Source organism: Pseudopipra pipra, chromosome 2 (genome assembly GCF_036250125.1).
Source record: "Pseudopipra pipra isolate bDixPip1 chromosome 2, bDixPip1.hap1, whole genome shotgun sequence".
NCBI classification, from domain to species: Eukaryota; Metazoa; Chordata; class Aves; order Passeriformes; family Pipridae; genus Pseudopipra; species Pseudopipra pipra.
The window spans coordinates 82,507,293-82,526,454 of NC_087550.1; the positions used below are offsets into that span (position 1 = coordinate 82,507,293).

Below are 19,162 nucleotides of genomic sequence, written 5' to 3' on the forward strand. Positions count from 1 at the left end.
ATATATATTAAAAGAAAAGAAAAAATACAAAACTACTGTAAATCTTTTTTAGAAGTTAATCTGTAACATAATGAGCAGCTCCACTTAGGTAGTGTTCTTTTTCACATAAGGTGAAGACAGGTCACTGGTATACCCTACTGTGAAGACTAATGAGCAGCGTTATGTCAATACAAATTTGAGTGAAATCAGAATATATTCCATAACATTCTTCTGCTTACCACAGTGACAGATTTTCCTACTCACAATCAGGCAAATTTGCAGCCCAGGCTTTGAGTTACATCCAAGTTTGGGCCAGGAGGAATGTAAGGTGGTGTGGGTTGTTGCCCCACCCTCTAGCCCACAACTTCCTCAGGAAAAAAAAAAAATCAAAAGACACACATATGTTATGGTTAAAAGGAAGAGAGAAATTTTTTATGAGTAAATACATTCCCCATTTGTTGTGTTCATCTGTTTCAACATTCTTTCATTAATTGGCATGCTGGCAAGTAAATTCTGTATTTCTCACCTTGCTCTAGATAATAAGACATTCCAGAAATGAAAGCCTGTGAGAACTTTCATTACTAATGTTCAAATTAAGCATATCTTCAAATGGTTGGCTTTATAGCTGTAGATGATAAAAGCAGCAAGGGTTCAGACAATACTGTAGTTTAGAAAAGTTTCTGAACTTAATTTCAGCTGTGATAACAAACTTTGTGTGTTCTTTATCCACAGCAAGTATAAGGAAGGCACTAATCTCTTCCCTGTGGTGACCAGTGACAGGACCTGAGGGAATGACCTGAAGTTGTGTCAGGGGAGGTTTAGGTTGGATATTAGAAAAGGGTTCTTCCCCGGAGGCTGGCTGGGCACTAGAACAGGCTCCCTAGGGAAGAGGTCGCAGCACAAAGCCTGATGAAATTCAAGAAGCATTTGGATAATACTCTCGGGCACATGGTGTGACTCTTGGGGACGGTTCTGTGCAGGGCTAAGGGCTGGACTCGATGATCTTTGTTGTTCCCTTTCAACTCAGCATATTTTGTGATTCTGTCTGGTTCTGTGAAAGTAATTTCGAATTAAGCCAGGGCTGAAGAAAGTCAGACTAAGTTAATCTATTTCTCTTTTCTCTCAGACTTAAAGTGTGCTCTGTATAAGTCCATGTACAGTAACTCAGTCATGCTTTTAAGATCTAAGAATATACCCAAGGGCTTTGATTATAATATTGTTTCTTGCAAAACAATCACTAAGGAATAAATTGAAGAAAGAGGTAAGCTCTTCTTGGTATGCAAAACAAAATTTCAAAGATGTGGTAACGAGATATTAGGCAACAAATATGAGTGGTGTACATGAGTTATTTATATTTAAAATACCAAAGGGTAGCTATATACAAGGGTGCTATGCACCCTGGCAGCTAATTAAACTTACGATCCATATAGGAATAGCATCACATCAGCATAATTAGTTTACCAGCTGGTGAGTCAGAATAGCAGATCCCTTATATAATAATAAGGAATAATAATTTCTATAATAATCTTTTATATAATTTCCACTGTAAGCAGAAAACAGCACACAGGATCTGTTTTCTCTAAAGTTTATGATCATACCTTGTACAATAAAAATTAAGGTAATCACATGAATAGCTCTGAAATGCTCTGAAAAGGCATCAACATCCATTTATTAGATTCTGTTTGCACATAGAATAAAGCCCATTCCTGACTTAAATGACATGGAACCTATAGGCCTTGCAAGACTGAAAAAACATATATGTGCTTAAACTAAGCAGAGGACCAATGAGAGAGCACCAAAATTAACACACTCAAGACTAACAGCTACATTGCGATTCACTATCACACACATTTACATTCCATCCTCTCAAGTCTGTTTCATCTCTCCCTTTCAGTTGATTAATTCACCTTCATCAAGACTGGATGCTTGGCTCCACCATGCACTGGAAAAGAAAGCACTTGTTTTACAGTTGCTGAGAAAGATTAAAATGTTTGGAGCAAGACTATGAAATAAACAGGTTTTTAGTGTCAATTACTAATGGACTCTTGCCCTGAAGAAAATTATCAACTCTCTTTCTGTTTCACACGGGATAATAAAACCCATAGTAAACCTGACCTCCTGAAGTTAGTTTATCTTGGATTATAATTTGGATCTTTAATGACTGAAGTAGTTAAAGGAATATCTGTTTTTCACTTTATAGACTGAGTACACTTTGGAAAAATTCTATACCATATGATTATGTATACCAAAATACAAAAATTATAGATGGTGTTTCCATATGTTTTCATAATTATATTCAGTTTATTATCAAGTTTTCAAGTAGGATTATATACTCTCCTCAAAATGGGGTGTGTTAGAGCTTATAAAAATAATTCCTTACAGACTTTTGCTGATGCTAGTGCATGCCTTCATAAAAACCATTTAATGCCTGTTTAATTTATTTTATTTAGTGGATTAAAAGGATAAATTCTCACATGACTACATGCAATCACGTCCCTCACTTACTGCCCCAATACTGTTGCTCCTTCCAAAAAAACAACCTTGTACATTGGGAATGGTGAGTACAACCAGAACATCCCTGATTGTGGTTGTTTAGAAATGCTGATGAATATATGAGTATTTTTCAGCTAACTAGCTACTAAAGAAGGAAAAAATATATATGCCAAACCACCACTGAATCATGTCAACTAGTAAATCCCTAACTCCAAGGCTCTCATCTTAACTGGAAAGAAAAAGAAATGATTGGGAGCTATTACACAAAAGTATGTGTCAGACTGTATTTTGAGAGCAGGAGAGATGAAAGAAAGCATGTGTGGGGGCTAGGATTGAGAGAAATAAGAAAAGATGGGGCTGCACATTGCGAATCATGGTTTGGGGTACAAAGCAGATTTCTGAAAGACACTGTTAATGTTGCAGCTTTTTTTTTTCTCCACACTATCAGCTAAAATTTACGAGCCAAAAGCTCAAAGGAAATATATTCCTCCAACAGACATGAAAAAATTCTGGGTTTGGGGTACTGTTGTGCTATGCCCCCCCTGTGAGTTACTCTGTCTCTCTGGTCTTCCCTTCTCTTACAAGCATAACAATGTTTTCTCTTTTGGTCCTTGTTTATTTTATTTGTTTACGAACAGGAATTACCTATTCCAACTGTCAACCCAGTGAACTAATAGCCTCACTACAACTAGAATGGGGATCCAGACAAGTACAAATTAGGTGGGGGGATACAAATGTGTGTGCTTGTTGAATGATTTTAAGATGACATCTGATGAATCACTTGATTAATATGATATTCTATTAATTATTCTTGCTGAGGGTTGGTGTGAAAGCTAAAGGTATATACATGTTCAAAAAGAGATTCAATAACTTAATGAAGAATAAAGCAAGAGCTCTGGAGGTGCCTAATTAATTAATCATTGGAAGATGACCAGGTATTTATGAGGAAAGATCACATTATATGCATGCTTCTTATTTTATCATTTTATCATTTTTCTGACCTTAGAATCTTAGAAAATCCTGAGTTGAAAAGGATCCACAAGGATTATCAAAGGCCAAATCTTGGCCCTGCACAGGACCACACCAAGAATCAGACCATGTGCCTGAGAGTGTTGCCCAAACGCTTCTTGGACTCTGAGAGACTTGGTGCTGTGACTACTCCCCTGACACAGCTTCATGCCATTCCCTTCTGTCCTTTCACTGGTCACCAGAGAGAAGAGATCTTTTCCTGTCCCTGCACTTCCTTCATGAGGTAGCTGAAGACCTTAGTGAGGTCTCCCTTCAGTCTCCTCATCTCTAGGCTAAAACAAGCCAAGTGACCTCAGCCACTCCTCAAATGGCTTCCCCTCATCCCATGTCTCTGCACATATAGACAGATGCTGTCTGCATCTTACGCTTCTCATCAGAGATGGTGAGAAGGCCACGTGTAACAGCTGTGGCTCGACACTTGTAATGATGACATCATCTGCAGGCCTAAGTAGAATCTGAAAATCACATCCCATGGCAAAAGACCTAAAAGGTAAAATGATATGAGGTTCTCAGATATTTTACTTTATTCTTTTTTAATTGTCATTTTTCCTGGGAATGAGCTAGGTATGTGGAATACTGAAAGAAGTACCAGTAGAGTCTGGATACTAAAGTTCACAATGCCATGATGTCTGGAATCACAAAAGAAGCTGCAACCCTCTGTGACTACTTTAGGGTTTGCATTAATTCTCCTCTCCTTTTGTTCAAAGGCAGCGCTGGAATTTCTGCAGGATGTAATGAGTCCTGTTACTCCATTAAGAGCTCACAAAAGAACTTCCACCCACACAAGTGTGCAGAGACGTGTGTATGCACACAACTATCACTAGTGGTAAAAGCAAGAAAAGAGGAAATTTTGAACAGACGCAGTTCAGCTTCATGATGTTATTTACTTGCCTGTTACTTACAGGCTTCTGCATGTATTCCTTTTAAATTGATCAGTTAATGTTTGCCTTTAATTATAATAATTTATGAAACATTTTTAAAAATAGGAAATGCACTTTGGCTTTTTGTTTAAGAAAAAGAGTTTTATATTTGTTCTTGGAAAAGGTGTTTTTCTTACTCAGTTAAAAATTCTTTAGCACCATTTAAGTATTTTAACAGGGAAAAAAAGTAATTTATTGCTATAAGTAAAACTCTTCGAACATCATAATAAGCTGGTTGATAACCTCAAGGATTTTCAGGAGAGATAAAAAGACAGCAGAAACTCTTTTCTTCATTCCTGTTTCACTCCTCCTTGCCCTTCTTCCCCCTCTCCTACCAGCAGCAGCCAACAAGTGTCAAGTACTGTAGCACCTACAATAAAAATTTTCTGATTTCCAAAATATTGGTTTCTCTCTGTTATTTTGTGTATCTGCTGTAATGTTACCATTTATCTTGCTAAATGAACTCTGTATTCTGAAAATACCTGGATGTGCCTAAACTTTGCTCAGTGTTTTGACTGAGAATGTTCTTTTTCTGCATTCCTGTTGCTTCAAGTTGTCAGAGGAGAAACTTAACTCTGCCACTAAACAAAGACCTTTTGAAATTTTTTCTGAGCTCTTGCTGAGTGATTTTTACATGTTTACCATTGAGCAAACCTTCAGGAACTGTATCAGCATTGTAAAGCTTCATGGTATGACACAATGTAATGACAGGGAAGGAAAAATTCTCAACTACAAGAATACAATGATTTTCTCACCATTTCAGTCACCTGCATGGTGATTGTAACAACATGGAAAACCCAAGATATTTCAGTGTGCTGATAATTTTTCTTCCTTCTATTCTTTCCGGTCAAGTTTTTTACACAAATTCATCACAATTTGCTAGAATTACTGGAAAAACTGGTAATTATTTGGTGAATGTGTAATTTACAAGGAAAAAAAAAATCATCCCTTTCTATGTCATCAGAAGAGAGACAGAAAAGGGGTCATTATGCAAATAAGGTTTTACTTCTTTTATGGCTACTAAAAAATTGAATTTGGAGAGGAAAAAAAAATAAAGCAACTTAGTTCCATAACAGTTTAGTTAATGATATCATATGCTCTCAGCCTCCAAAGATAAGCAGTTCCACCATATGAGTATACTGAAGCAGGTAAAGTGAACATATAAATGGTGCTTAAAAGTAGAGATACTCTGGTGGCAGAAAAGCTTTTCTAAGCAGTTTCAGTGGGACGCTTTTTTCCTTTTCCATCAAGTTTTTCCGTCAAAACTTTTGGTGCTTCATCTCAGTTGTTTCTCATGCTTTATTTCTGCACTTGAAAGCTGATAGAGGAATGGCCGCACTTATTAAAAATATTTGGAACATTTTTCTCAGGGAACCAGTCACTGTAGTGAAAAAAAACTTTAAAAAAAGTCAAATTTAAATCAAGTTTATGTTAATAAAAATTACACTTTTTTTTTTTTTCCAGCTGGTCTTGGATGACTTTGTCAGTATTTCAAACCTTTATTCTGTTTTAAACCTTCTACTTCTCAACCCCACAATTACTATAATGATTTTATTACCACAGTGGGTATCAGTGACCTGCTTCATAGTTTAGGATGCCATGGACATTTACTTTTAAAGTAGTGTTCATTGGCTAGTTTAGGAATGACACTTCTGGATTGAATTACTACAATTCCCATCCTAGATCATTAGAATTTGCCTTTGTAAATTCAAACTTTTCACTACAGTAGTGTAAATACCCTGAGCACTTCCTGCTCCTTACTTTGAGCCAGAATAACTGTAGTTCCGTAGTTTTGTAGGTCAGTTTCCAGTGGAAACAAAGGTATGTCAGATTTATGCTGTTCCTGAAGCATTGACTCACTAACCAATTTTTTCTTTTCCAGAAAGCCTGCCTGTTCTATCAATACACTTTGAAAAACTCTAACCCCAGTCAACAAATTAAGAACTTGACCATTATTTTTGCTCTTACTTGTAACACAGACAGGCACATAAGAAATGCTTAAGAAAAAACATCATATAGTAAATACAATTTGAAACATTCTAACAAAGAAATTCTAGTTCATGCCTAATATTTTGGTTCCATACTGAGAGCGATTACTGTTAACAGCTTCATTTTTCATAAAAGGGAGTTAATCGCCTCCGTTCTTTACAACATACAAGTGAAAAGCATAGTCTGCAGTCTCTATTTTAGTTTCAGGTAATATCCAAGATGACACTTGAGCATCAAAATGTAACTGAAAAAGAAATTATTTCTAAATTTTTGAATAAATTATACACAGACATATATATATATATATATAAACTCTAAAGAAAGCAAACCCTGTGTCTCCTATATCACTCAAGCTTCTGAATCTTATAGGAAAAATTTTGAGTAGGACACTGACATTGTGCTAGTAGATCATTTCTGCCTGCAACCTGAAAGAACACCAGTCTCCTGCCAGCAGCCAGGCAGAAACTTCATCACACCTCTGATCACACTTCCTAACCTGCATACCTATTTACAAACTAGACAGGCTGCTTGCTGGAGGTGAAATTCTCTTTTTTGATCATAAAGGGTACTTAAGACATTCATTGAAGGAATCTAAAGTGTGGAGACAACCTGGAGCAACTAGGTCAAATCATAATGAACACTGTCTCTTGAAAGGAAGGGAATGGTGATATTTTATACATTAACTGTAAACAAGATGAGATTCTAGGGTTTTGATGAAACAATTTTTTAAAAATTAAGTAAAATATCTAAATAACAAAATAAAAAAATCCCTATTTTTCTAGAAAATTTAGTCACTTATGACCAATGTTAGCAAAACCTGCTTATCTGTGTTTGTCTTACCAAGAATTTATGCTTATTATCTTTATGTTTATTACTGGAGAGGAAAATATAGTTCAAAGGAGTGAAAAAACATAAGCCCTCATGCAAAAAAATATTAATCTTCACCTTCTCTTAGTGATGAGAGACTGTTTTGTTTCATTTATTTCCACCTTTAGAAATCTGTGCAAGTTTACTCTTGCTTACAGCACTGAATTCATTATTTTCTACTTCTTTTTTGCTCCTTACTCACTTCCCAAACCTCTTCATAAAAGTCACCTTTGAACCACCATTTTCTGTTGTTTGAGGATTTAATTCTTACTCCCTCTTTTTACAGTAAAATTCTGGATTCACAGAAGACAGGGACAAATTTTACATCCACTTCAGCAGGTATTTCACCCTGGCTGTTTTAATTTTTTATCTGATGACTAGTGTCCTGGCTATTTTACTTTTTTTTTAAAACCACAGTTCTTAGATAACAGTTTCCCTAATGCCACAACCAAGATATGGCAACACTGAGGTTGCAAATTCTATGCAAGTAATATGATAACTGAGGAATCAAACCCTAATTCTGATGCCTTTCTTTGTTACCAGCTCCATTTGTTACCCCCAAGAAACCGTTTCATTCTGCAGTCCCTCAGTTTCCTCCTTTTTAATATGACAATTATCTTTTTCAATAAGAAGCCTGGACAGTTGATCCAGTAAAGACAAACAGTATTTGACTAGTATTATCGTAACAGGCCACCAGCCACCCAGGGAATCTGGCTATTCCATGCTAAGAGTGGCCCTGGATTGCATCAGGACTAAGATAAACCAGGACTTAGTCTGATTGGTTTTTCTCATGGTCGAGCCCAAATCTACTCCTATGTTCTTTTTCACAAGTATGCAATTTTAAGAAAACATATATATTTATATTCTTATTAAAAACAATGAATTCATTAATTCTAATGTCACAAAAATAATAGGGATAAATAATATCATTAAAATATATGTATAAGAAATATCAATTAGGTCCTGTAAAGTGAATTTTAAAAATCCTCTTTGTCTACCTCTTTTTACCTATTGTGATAAAAATTATGACAATGTGATCTCTAGAATAAAAATTAAAATACATGTCTACAACTCTAATAAGTTCTGACCTGCAGTGTAATTCTGTAGAACTTGATTATTTTTATCATCAGCTTTGTTTCTCCTTCAAAGCAAAGTTATCAAAACAGAAAGAGTTTGAAAGTTGTCAGGTCCTGACTATTGGTCTTTGTCCCTTAGCTTGGTAGTTAATTTACATACATTTTGGCAAAAGAAATCTGATGAGAAATTAAATAAATTATTGTGCTCTCATAATATATAAATCAATTCCATTCTTTATTAGAAATCTTTTACAAAGAGTATTAGATAATTAAGTTGTTATATAGTAACTCATGCATATCAAATATCTCAGCCAAGAAGGTTAATTGAAGCTCCCTCTTCATCATTGTAAATGTCTTCAAACTGCTTTGACTGGGTCAAGTTGAAACAAAATAGGTAGACTTTAATAAATGCTCTGAACAAATTAGTGACAGGAAAGAAAAAGAAAGGGAATAAAATATTTCTTTGCATATTCTGATTTTTAAAAGAATATTACACAATTAAATCTTTTTTTCCCCTTGACTTGACTTCTAGTTTTAAATAGTACATCCTTATAAAAGTATAGAAAAAAAATCAATCTGTCTCAATAAGTACCATTCTCCAAAATCTCCTGCTGGGCACTAAACACTGAACTTTATATATACACCATTTTTTACTTTGTCAGTAATTAAAATATATACGGTTTGATCAGTATTATTTGCTTGTGTTTGTTTCACCTTATTAGTGCAACATATTGACTAAATACATGCAGAAGTTGAGTACAATGTAAAAAATTAACTCAGTGGAGGCAGAACTTGGTGTTCCAAAATGTTACAATCTCAGGTTTTCCTACAAATTACAAACTTTGAGTAACTTAAAAAAAGCTGTGGTGAGAGAAATTGAAGGAAAGACAAGTACCATTACCGTTACCACACAGTAACAGTTCATTAGCATTGGTTTTTACAACATCCAGTGGATATACACCATCCAATTTACTTGAGTTTCCTTTTTGCCGATATTGTGGTGGGCAGACAGACAGCAAGGAAAGACTTTACAGTATTGCCTTGGAGGAGGTGGAGTGGTGGTGCTGCTTTTTCAGTTTGAATTAAACTTGGATTATTCTTTTAGAATACACTAATTTAAAATATACATATTCTACAGAAAACACTCCCATTAACTTCAGGTTTTCTCTAATTGAGCTGCTTCATTTCACAGGTTCCCAGCCCTATTCCTAGAAAAACCACTCTTTATTCATTTTTTGTATAATGGTGTAAAAGAATCCCTAACTAGTGAACCATGATACAGTCTTTCACTACAACCAGTTTGTGAGGAAGAAAGCTCTAAATAATTATCAAAGTATAATGAACATTGCTACTAAATGCTAAATGCCTCATTGGAAAATTTGAAAGGCATTAATTCAGACAACAGTTTCTCTTTATCTCCTGTATTTCCTGGTTCTAATTCCTCCTTTTTATTTATTAGTAAAGCAATTTGCATGAAAGAAGTGTCTTTGTTTCTTCAATATTCATTTCCTTTTTCTCATTGAAGGTATAATTCTGCTTCATTGAAAACAATGGCAATTTTACTGGTTGTCTTCAAGGAAGGCAGTTCTGATAGTGAGACATGCTGGCTGTCTTCAGGTCCTGTTGAAGTCAGCCACCAGGTAACAGCTTTCAGAATCCTTTCAGATAAGAATCCCTGAATTGCGACTTCCTTTGTGCAGCTTTAATGATTTGCTACTGCAGAAATGCTGATTACTTCGTCAGGGATTATGACTTTATGCAAAGAGTAAACAGCAAGAGTAGGTGGATCTCTAAGTCCACCCCTTCTGCAATCCTCTCTTTTCATGCAAATAGCTGTATTTATGCCAAATAGCAAAAGAAAGCCAAAAATGTATGTCACAGAAAAGCAGGATACAGAGAAACAGTTTGCATGCACTACAGGTAGTTCAAAATTTTAACCAGCAGACAATGTCTATCCACCATTAACTGCTATGGAATAGCTGGGAAAATACAAACTACCACATCTTCATGGTATCAAAATATTTTTTTAATACAATATCAGGGTTGAAAAAAATCATAATTGTCAATGAAAGTCTTCTGATACTATGTTACAACGTGTCTTGTGCAAACACATTTCCATCACCTCATACGCTGCTTACAGTTATGAAACAGTCATTTCCAAGAGGATTTTTTTTTTTTTTGTCAAGTTTCTTGGTGAAGATGTAATTGGTTCACCAATAGGGCTTCAAACTTTGTGCATGTGTGCGTGTCTGTAAATTAATCCACCGGGGCCAGGAAACGAAATTTTGATTGGAAGGTCCTGTCAAAGTCTGTCTGACTGATGGTTGTGCTTTTCATCAGTGTAATCTGTAATCCCCATTTCCATCAGTTAGATATAATTAATTGTCACACACACAGCATCCTCTTTTTCCTGGGCACATCCAGCAGAGAAAGGTTCTTCACAAACCATTTACATTCTGCTACACTTGATATATGGGCTGATGCTCGCAAATTATCCGGTCAGAATCTTCCTTAGAAACACCTGTATTTTGTAGTATAGCTCAGAATTTACTGCTTGTCAAGGGAGCATATGACCTACTATACTGTGTCAATCATGGCCTAAAACCTTTTATTTAGAGCCTTCGAGCTGTTTTTTCACACTGTTAGAGGAAGTCTGACATCTCATAAAATTTAGACATGAATTTTCACTGCAGGAGGAGTAGAGAAGAGACTGAAAATGCCAAAAATTAAGCAAAAGATGTGTGTCAGGTCCAAACATGAACGAAGGTATTTACAGAATGTGTTAGTGAAAGCAACGTGCTAGCAACAGATAAGAGTTACTTGTTCTTTATTCTTTGTAATGCGAGTATCCTCTCTGCTTTACCCTCCCTTAAAACTTCAAATCTTATATCTGAAGTACATGTGTTATTAGATATATTATCTTTTAAAACAAAACTCTTTCTTTTCTAATTAACACTGAAAAACTACTAAAATCAGCTAGAAGAACACCAAATCAATGCTCCTAGACTGCCCATGAGTGCCACATCTGTATGAGACTGCTGGGTAACTAATTAAATTTTATTCAAAATGGTTAAGTCTGGGATATAAAATGGCCACAAAACTGTTGGGGCAAATCTTATTTTGTTATATGTCACAGACTATTCTGAATTGGAAGGGACCCACAAGGATCATTGAGTCCCTCTACAGGGATCAAACCCACAAGCCTGGGTTATTAGCATAAGTTATTAACATCATATTCTAACCAACAGAGCTAATTTCAGCAAATTAGCTGAAATTACGATGCTACCTTTAAAAATGAGCAGCAGCTTGAAGTCCCTCAGTTATTTTATTTAAAAAAAAAGAAAAAAAAAAACAAAGAAACATAAAGAATCAAGATGAGTCGTTCTCAGGAAAAGTTTTGTATTATTTGAACACTGTAATTTCATCCTTCGTCATGCTGTCCCCTTCCTACACTTCCTGAAAAAATATGCTGGACTTCACTCCCTGAAGCAGGGTTGAATATTCAGTTAAGTGATGACCACATCTGCTGGCCTGCCAGAAAGATCTCACCAGAATTTTGGGAGTCTTAAAATTATGAAACAGTGAGCAAAGCAGCTATAAAAAAAGCACAGATGCTTACGTCAATTATTTTAGGTTTAAGCAATGTGATCTCTAAAGGAGGAGAGCAGAATATAGAGCAAGTAAACACATTTTGATGTCATTGTTGCTCCTTCTCTTCCATGTGGTATTTTTTATTTGTAATACATATACTACAATGTTGTGCCTTCAGGTTTTGGCATGTACACCTTCCAGGTGAATACTGGCCATGTGACAGAGGAGTTTGTCTCACATAACAAGATGTATTTCTGCAGTTCAGTCCTTGGCTCACTACAGATTGCATAATTAAAGATAAAACTACAGAAATTACATTACTGTGATTCATTTATTCAGTCAGGACATTTGTTACTGCTACATGGATGAATGCAGAGGGAAATAAAGCCACCTCCAGTCTGTCATAAATTTCAATACAAGTGAGTTCTGCAGAGATCTGTTTTAAAATATTAACAAGTGTATATAGCTTGAATTCCCTCAGTCAATAACATGAGAATCATCCCATTTATGTATTCAGCAACACAATAAAAATAAGAGGAAATTACAAATGAAAAATTAGTACCTTCAAAATTTAATTATGTATTTTATAAAAGCTATCTAAAATTCTGATTTAAAACAACGAACAAAAAATAAAGAACTGATTTTAAATAATATCTATAAGTAAAAACTGTGCTAAGTCTAACTTACTTTGCCAAAATAGACTTGAACTTTTATGTTTCCATGTTTTTCTCCTTCTCAACAGTGATGTCAAATTGTGTCCTAGACAAAGGAGAAATGCACAAAGAAGTTAACAGAAAATAACTTCAAATCATTCCTCTTAACCATTGCACATTCTGATATAGATTGCTTTAGTCAATTTTCATGCATTAAAAAGTTAATTAATTAATTTATTGGAAAAAATAACATCCGTGCTTGTAGACATTATGAGTTGACACAAAGAAAATCACCGAGAAAACACTGAGATACATTTAATATGTTGGATTGTAAGATTTTGTTTCCTGTGTGTCACATTCAGCTGGATTCATTACACAGAAAAAGAATCTAGAGTGATGGAATAGATGTCATACAAGAGCAGAATATTCCTTTGGAAATTCATCAAATACAGACATACCATTAAGCAAGACATTGAATTTCAGGAGGGAAAAATTAAGGGTGGTCTGGTCACCAACCTGTGTACTCAAGATCCACTGAAAGCTTTTCTTTAGCTTTATGATCAGTATTATCTGCATCTTTCAGGACTAATAAAATCTTGTCCTACGTAACTTATTTTTCTTCACATATGATACTTTTGGCACTTCTCTTAAATTTCCAACCATGTAAGAATGGAAGAAGGCTCCATTTAAGAAACAGGTGGTCAAAGGATTCATTTCTTTTTTCTTTCTGTGGTAGCAGGGAAGATCAAGTCTGCCCAGAAGGACAGAGGGAGAAAGCTAAAAGGGAAGAGAGGGATTTTATTTCAGAGAAAAGAGACTTAGCTTCTTTATGGATCTCAGACTTAATACTATAAGCAGGTCAGAGACAAGGTTCTCAAATATTCACAACAAGGTACTTTTTGTAAAGTCCATACTTGGAAGTATAACTCTAACAGAAAGTGAAAATTAGTGGGAGATATTGGTGGGAGCTAGGTACCAATAAAGACTTTGAAAGTTAAACCATCAGTTGCCAATTATTTATCTCATTCTCAGCGAAGCTCTAAATAGCACATAGTGTTTGACATGATCAGATCTATAGCAAAAGAAAACACATTTTTCTCCCAAACTGTACACCTTCTTAGCTCTGGCATTTTCAGCCAGAGAAGGACAATCATTTTAATTTTTTACTTACAATTGCAAGACCACTTGGGCTCAAAAATTGATTTGTTGCAATAAAGCTGTTTTCTTTTCATACTCAATTTAGGCTTAATAACCATAAAAATCAACAGCTTCTAAGTGAATAATCTAAATTTCACCTCACTTCTGATTGTGAGGTCAGAAATATTTAATGCAGAAAATGTGGAAAGAGGACATATTTGTCCTCTAAATCAAACATCTCACTCAATATACTTCTATGATTCTCTGTTGCAAGAGTCAGAACTTGCCATTTTTTAGTAAAAGAAGTTCAAATATTATAACTGGGAACCACGTGACCCAAAAATGCTAATCTACTTTCTCTGAACTTTATGGACTTAATCCTTTGCTTCTATAGCTCCATATTTTGAAGAATTATTTTTTTTGCTCCAGTCTTCCTGGTCCATAAACTTAGGAAAGTACATACACATAGAACAATTAATCTGCACTAAGTTTCCACTTTAGCTTACCTCCCTGTGATTTAGATGTCTTCCATGCAGTTTGATATTTTTTTTCTTCTTCACTTCACTTTGTTTCCTTAATTACTGAAAATGAAGTCTTTATTAAAACAAAAAGAAATATTTTCACCATATCTTTTGCATATAGAATTACTGGTATTTCTGCAAGCTCTGAAAAAGCTGTGGGTGACAACTGTGTTTTCCTTTCAACCTGTCATTTGCTTATGCAAAAGCAAATCCTTTTTTTTATTATTATTTCAGGATTTACAATCCCTGTTTATTAAACAAACAAAACCAGAACAACTAAAAACATACGTATTTCTCATGAATATTGAGTATCGTGGACGAATAACTATTCAAACAATTGCTCTTCCACAGCACCATATAAGACAGGATTATGGGACAAAAAGCATTTTGTAGTCACTCATCAAAATTAAGCTTTCAGTGCTGTAATAACTTACAGAGAGATTAGTTTTGCTTTTACTAGTAAGCCATAGTGTTCTTCAGCCATTTTTCTATGTCTTCCTGTTTTCCAATTTCATTGTTTTGGATACTTGATAGACCGAATTTTATAATGCCAAGTGTATTAAGATTTGGATATTGGTTTTAAGAATTATATACACATTTTTAGAGCCACAGGAGCAAATCCTGTCAAATTTTCATCACTTAAATAGTTGCACAAACCTATTATGCAAAAACTTTATTCAAAGCTGAGGGAAGCAAAGCATAAATATTATATATGTTATATACTCTTCTATGTATACATATATTAAAACAGATATTGACTTTTTGAGACCAGTGAGAGGGGGGAAAAAATTGTTATCTTTACCAGGAAACTCTCTGAATTTGTAATGAAAATCTATTGGACTTGACAAGGGTAGAAAGCATTTTTTACATGCTGACTTTAGCTTTAAAAGCTTCAGCTCTTTGGAAACCCTCTGTGGTCATGAAGAGAGATGGGCATCCCTAGCAAGAGGTTCAGGACAAGACCCTGACTGAGGAGCCCATTGGTTCCCTCAAGAACTCACTCTCCATGGAAGGAGCATGAGAAGATTGGCCTCATAAGTCTAAAACGGGTTTAACAATACTTCCTCAGTATATCATTCTGCTATCATAAAACATATCTACTCCAAGTAAAGCTCACAAGCACTGAATTCAAATAGTTCTAACATTTCAGCCTATCAAGATTTTGAAAAGCATGCTTCTTTTACTAGAAAAACTACATTTCAACTTCAATATTTCTCCCATTCTGAAAGTGTAATAAAGATACCCAAACTTATTACCATAACCAAAGTGTATTGCAGCAAAGATTTCAGGCAAAAATTACAGCTTAATATGAGTTAAACCTGTGGTTCAAAGACTGTGAAAAATTCTTCAAGAGGCCTATCATATTTTTGATTGCAGGCTTTAATATTCCTTGGCTGAAGGCATTTATTGTATAGGAAAAGCAAACAAGCAATGTTACTATTGTTGCACACAAAACCACACAGAAAACAAAAGAAATATCCTCTTTAGTTTTAAAGTAATTCCAAGGAATAAAAGTTTCCTCTCTAGGGGATGACCCATTTGTGCTCCACAGAATGTTGTGAAGTTACTATCTTTTCTAAAAAGAAATAGTGTTATTTGACATTATTCTTTGCATTACTCTCTGTGGTCACATTAATGATCTAGGACATGAAATGAAAATGATGAAGCTTGTCATTGTGTCATTACTAACTATTCTTTTTTTAATTTTTTCTATTTTCCTGGTTTTCTGAGGAAAAAAAGATCTTATTCATTGAGATGATAACTACAGTGGCACTATGTGGAAAATTTACTTGCCTGACTAAGCACTACAAAAACCTAAATTACAAATTCTGCTTAGAGGGACTTGTAACTTAAGAGTATTCCCCTGAAGGGCCTACTTGGTTTTATTTTTGTCTTACACAAAATATCAGCAGATGACACCATCCAGGTTTCCTTGGATTGGTGCTACAATACAGCAGCAACAAATATCTTCCAGGTCTGGCTTCTCCTTCATGCACTTTATTATTTTGACTGCAGAAGAGCAATTGCAAATTCAAATATGTTTGCAGCAACACAAACAGCAAGTTTCTTTGCTCATATTTCTCTGGAAGCATTCTGATTCCCAATCACTGAAGAGTACTTCTATGTTAGATAATGCTCTGTTAGGTATGATGTATCACCACTAGAGATGAATTTTCCTGTACTTATGTCTTCTTTAGCGGTGCAAGTCTCACATAGGGTTGGTTCAGAGAAGGAACATGGTATTTAAGAATCTGGATACTTTTTTGGCTAATAAACAGAGAACTATATTGATTTGGGGTCACATTTTGCTGGACCATCAGTTTATGTTTGTGTGCTTTGGACTAGATTTTTCTCTTCCATAAATAAGCCTCAAAACTAACATATATTTGTGAGTCTTAAAGAACTGTGAGATGTAGAAAGAACAGTGTTTTGAGTGCAGAGGACAAGGTTTTAGTTTCAGGGGGGCTGCAGGGTTGGCTTCTGTGAGATGACACCAGGAACTACCCCTGTGTTGGATAAAGTCAGCTCCAGCTGGTTCCAAGACAGACCCACTACTGGTCAAAGTTCAGTCCACCAGTTATATAGTCTGGGATAACAGCTTTAACAAGGATAAAAAAGGCTGTGCAGCAACTGTGAGAGAGAAGAGTGAGAAAACATGAAAGAAACAACTATGAAAACACCAAGTTCGGTCATGAAAGAGGGGGAATGGAGAAAGTGGCTTGGTGAGCACCTGACAGTAAGTCAGGCTTAACTCACTGCAAAGCAAATGCAGAGTAGTTTCCCTGATACTGAATTATACATTGTAGAGCTCAATCTTCTCAACAGGAGGCAAGGGCAGTGCCTCTTATGTTCCCATCATTCAGTCAGGCTGCTGACGACACCTAATAGCTTGAGATGGCTTTATAGCAAATAATATCCCATGTCCTGCATGGAAAACATCCAATCTCTTCTCTTGCAAGATATTTCTAAATCCCAAGGTAAAGGCACAGGAATTTTTCTTGGGTCATGCAGATAAAGGTTGTTATGCCAGGCCAACCCCAACCTGTTTGTACTAGCCTAGGCATCACACTATGGAAATGTAGAACATCCTTGCTTCTGCACTTTAGAACTTCAAATATTCTCACAACTTACATTTAAAAAAAATAAAACTAAATTTTCTTTACTGGAGTATTTTAGGAATCACTAACCAGTTACCTCCAAAAAAATTCTTTACTTAGGTATTACTTTTCTATTGATAAGAGATTCTACAAATGTTCTTTCTGCTCTCCATACTCTATGACTTCCATAGTTTCTTTAGTATGTCTCATCCCTTTAAATATTTCTAGTAATAGTATTCCATATTTCATGGAAGACCAAACAGATTTACTGTTTTAAAAGATTGACACGTATATAATCTATCTCAGCTGTCCTTTTACACAAAAATCTCTGGAGCATGCATTTACAATACAGCTTCTCTTCCAGATTAGTATTCAAGTTGAAAATCATACATATGTGCCTAATAAATAAATAAATCTCTACAACTTTACTCTGTTATTTACCTGACAATTTTAGTAATTGTGTTCTGTTCACTCAGACAGAATTTCCATTAAAAAACCATGAAATCTTGTATTTCAACAGACTAAGACCACAGCTTTTTTCTTCATTTGAGCATATTGACAAATAATTTTAGTGATAGCTCATTACGTGGAAAAATTTCCTTGTTCTTTCTTTTTGAAGTAGATTTTCTCAAGGAATTGTATTAGGTCTCCTATTACATACATCTATAGCCGGTTTGTTCTTTAATTTACTTTCCAACTATTTCAGAAATGATACCTTTAGTTCCTTTTACTTTTTATTAGTATACTGATTTGATATCTATTAGATACTTCTGTACCTGAGCACTCTCACATTGCTAGCAGCCAAATTGGGCACATCTCATCCTCCACAGTTCACTACTCCAAAAAAAGCTTTGCTTGCCATACCTCTATTTGAGAACAAGCGTCTTTGAGAGCTTCCTCCTATAGTGAACTGGCTCTAACCTTTTCTGTGCTAACTTTGTTAGGTATATTTTTTTCTACTAAAGAGATTTTAAAATTTTTATTTCTATAGTCTTAGCCTATGCTCTGAATATTTGCAAAGTAATTCATTCTTTCGTATCATCCTTTGAACTGTTTCCCCACAGTGTAAAATACTATCAGACTTAACAACTGTTGTGTCATCAAACTTTCTTTCAGCAGATTTTGGTGACGCATCTGTCATGGTTTGTCTGGAAACCATCTCACACTGGGTTGAGATGTGGGAGGGGGCTAGGACTAGGGAATTGGATTTTTTGGGGCTCTCGAACCATGACATTTTTGGTAGCAGAGGATGGTTTCAAACCATCAGGATAAAAAGAGATAAAAGCCATGATGCTTATGGTAGCAGAAAGAGTTTTTCAGACAAAACACAGACTGTACCACTGTAGAGAAAGTAAGGCTATAGTAATGTAAGTTAAGTATTAAGAGTAAAGTTTGTATATAATGCTATAGTGGTGTGTAGTAGAGAGATTTTGGTTATATTTTAGTTTGTTGAAGATTGAATGTTGATTAGAGTTTTTCAAATTGTTATGATATGTTGATATTTCGCAAAAGCGGGGGGTGGAGAGTTGTGGTGGGGGGAAATAGTTTTTCCCCCTGCAGTTATAAAATGGTAAAACCCCAGGGGGTGGTGACCCTTGAAGTTTTGAAGTTTTACCCAATGAGCGCTTCTGCAAAATATAAACATATCACACTCAGAATGGAAGAGAAGGTAGTTGTAGTTTGGTGGTAGAAGTGGTAACCATGTTCTGAGGCCACGAGGAAGGAGCTCGGAGCCCCTTGGGGCCTCTGGGCCCCCCCAGCCCCCGGCTGGGGGGAGCTGTAGGGACTTGGAAGAGCGTGAGACTGGGC

General features: G+C 35.4%; 1 long non-coding RNA gene across 1 annotated transcript; it reads right to left on the bottom strand.

The window, feature by feature from the left end:
- Nucleotides 1-8,564: 8,564 nt before the first annotated feature.
- LOC135409941 (uncharacterized) lies at nucleotides 8,565-14,971 on the bottom strand. Its single transcript, XR_010428435.1, has 2 exons — nucleotides 13,114-14,971; nucleotides 8,565-12,703 (listed from the first exon to the last, which is right to left on the bottom strand). It is a non-coding gene; the product is annotated as an uncharacterized LOC135409941 (long non-coding RNA).
- Between the last annotated feature and the right edge of the window lie 4,191 nt (nucleotides 14,972-19,162).